At 40.4% G+C, this 2777-nt stretch overlaps 1 pseudogene; it reads left to right on the top strand.

Moving 5' to 3' along the window:
- The first annotated feature begins 906 nt into the window (after positions 1-906).
- On the top strand, positions 907-2556 carry LOC128652495 (solute carrier family 40 protein member 1-like; annotated as a pseudogene).
- The last annotated feature ends 221 nt before the right edge of the window (positions 2557-2777 follow it).

The raw sequence follows: 2777 nt of genomic DNA, 5'->3' as shown, positions 1-2777 counted from the left end.
ACACTGGTGTGCTTAGACGTATTGTGAGTACCCTGTGAAAAGAACATCAGCAGTTTGCGCACACTTTGCCGATATAGATACACACATGTGCGCCTCTTTTTTCCTAGATACAGTCTTAGGATCAATGCTGTTTAACCTGTCCGCCACCTAAAATCTGGCAGATTGAAATCATCTGGATCCGATTCTATTGGGATGATTGATAGCCCCTGCTAGTGGCTGATTGACTGCCAGCAAGCAGAGGGCAGCATGTTAATTGCGGACAACATATGCATTTTCTGCTCCCAGCAAGGACTGGCAGACATGATTTCGCGGTAGAGAATCGCCTCAGCCAAACCTTTCTTAAATAGAGCCCTAAATGTTTAGAGATTAGAGACAGAAATGATAATTTGTTTAAACATTTTTTTATTGTACTACTGATTACATATAATTGTGTATAAACCGTGCAAAGGGTTACACATAGTAAAAGTCAGCTCCAAACCGCAATGCACTACTGTGACAAAGATGAGCATAGCCAGTGAGCCAATAAGAGACATGTTTGCTTAGCCACCAATTACCAGCCAATTGCACCTTGTGCAGAAGTGCATTGCTGTTCTGAAGCTGAATTTAATTATTTTGTAACCCTTTTTTGTAGGTTAAACACAGTTATATTCATGCAATATTGCAAAAATCAAATGTTCTAATATATTGTAGTAAGTCTCATGTTATTTCTGTTGCTCCCCCTTCTATTGAATTGTATAAGGCTATTGCTTTCCAACTTCAGCTACAGTGCTAGCTAAGTTTGGAAAGAAAGACAGTCAGGATTCGATTTGTTTTCCTTTTTTTTATCTGTAACTTGGATTCTATAGAAAATGATATAGGACTAACATTCTTAGTAATAATAATAATATTAAGGCTTCAGGAATCATCATGGCAAAATCCGAAGAGCAAAAAAGTAAAGGATGTTGTGGATCCTTTGTAAACTACTTTACATCTGCAAAGTTTCTCATGTACCTTGGACATTCTCTCTCCACCTGGGGTGATCGTATGTGGCATTTTGTAGTATCTCTATTTCTGGTTGAATTGTATGGGAACACCTTACTGCTGACTGCAGTCTATGGGCTAGTAGTGGCCGGCTCTGTCCTTCTCCTGGGAGCAATTATTGGAGACTGGGTGCACAAGAACCCAAGGTTGAGAGTGGCACAGACTTCACTGGTTGTACAGCATGCCTCAGTCATCGTCTGTGGTATCCTCTTGATGTTGGTTTTTCTGTTTAAGACACAGCTTTTGAGCATGTACTAAGGATGGCTGCTGACTACTTTCTACATTTTTGTCATCACGATAGCAAACATTGCTAATCTGGCCAGCACAGCTACTGCCATTACCATCCAGAGGGACTGGATTATTGTGGTGGCGGGGGAAGACCGGAGCAAACTAGTAGACATGCATGCCACAGAAAGAAGAATTGATCAGTTGACCAATATTCTGGCACCAATGGCTGTTGGGCAGATAATGACCTTTGGCTCACCTGTCATTGGCTATGGATTTATAGCTGGTTGGAATCTGGTGTCAAAGGTTGTAGAATACTTGCTGTTGTGAAAAGTATACCAGAAAACACCAGCATTGGCTATGAAATTTATTAAGAAAGATGATGACCAAGAACTGAAGCAGTTGAACATCCAAGTTATTGACACCTCCTCAAATAACAATGAGAAGCCACCAGAAGATGCTTTACTTATGGGAGATAAGGATTTTGCTGTCATATAACCACCTAAGGAGTCTAGCTGTGGAGAGAAGATTTCAGAGCCATTTCACACTTTCAGGGATGGATGGGTTGCATATTACAACCAATCTATTTTTTGGGCCGGGATGGGTCTTGCTTTTCTGTACATGACCGTCCTTGGCTTTGATTGTATCACAACTTGATATGCCTACACCCAGGGCCTTAGTGGTTCAGTTCTCAGTATTCTGATGGAAGCTTCTGCTATTTCTGGTATTATGGGAACCGTGGCCTTCACCTGGCTAAGAAAGAAATGTGGCTTGATTCGTATAGGATTCATCTCAGGAATAGCTCAACTGAGCAGCCTTATTTTCTGCGTAGTCTCAGTCTTCATGCCTGGAAGTCCATTGGATCTGACAGTTTCCCCATTTGATGATATTAGCACATGTTTCCTGGAAGGAGAACCTTTACCTACCATGTCTCCTGAAGTGTACTTGACCACCAACATGCAAAACTTGACAATTAACTCCACCTCACTATTAAATTATTCTGATGTTTCCACTTCTGTTCCTTTGATTTATGTCAGTTTTTTATTTGCTGGGGTCATTGCAGCCAGGGTTGGTCTTTGGTTATTTGATCTGACAGTTACGCAGCTCATCCAAGAAAATGTGATTGAATCGGAGAGAGGCATTATAAATGGCGTTCAGAACTCTATGAACTATTTACTTGATCTCCTGCATTTTATTATGGTTATTTTAGGTCCTAACCCCGAGGCCTTTGGTTGGCTTGTGATTATTTCTGTTTCCTTTGTTGCCATTGCTTACACTCATACACTCAATATTTGCTTGTTGTTCTCCTGAACACAAAACGGTGCCCACTAAGCCTCCACAAGGAGACTCCTATGTTGTTTAATTGAGTCTTACTTTTAGTTATCATTTAATACTTTTATGTTTTGCAAAAGTGTTTTGCTAGAGTTGTTACAATGTACAAGAGTAAAACAAAAAGAGAAACCTTGGAAAATATGGCAATCCATAGAATAGATCATCTGCAACTATAAAAGCCACAGTTATTGTTGCCCATT

The sequence above is a fragment of the Bombina bombina genome, chromosome 3, assembly GCF_027579735.1.
Source record: "Bombina bombina isolate aBomBom1 chromosome 3, aBomBom1.pri, whole genome shotgun sequence".
In the NCBI taxonomy this organism is placed as follows: domain Eukaryota; kingdom Metazoa; phylum Chordata; class Amphibia; order Anura; family Bombinatoridae; genus Bombina; species Bombina bombina.
This window is presented reverse-complemented; position numbering and strand designations above follow the sequence as displayed.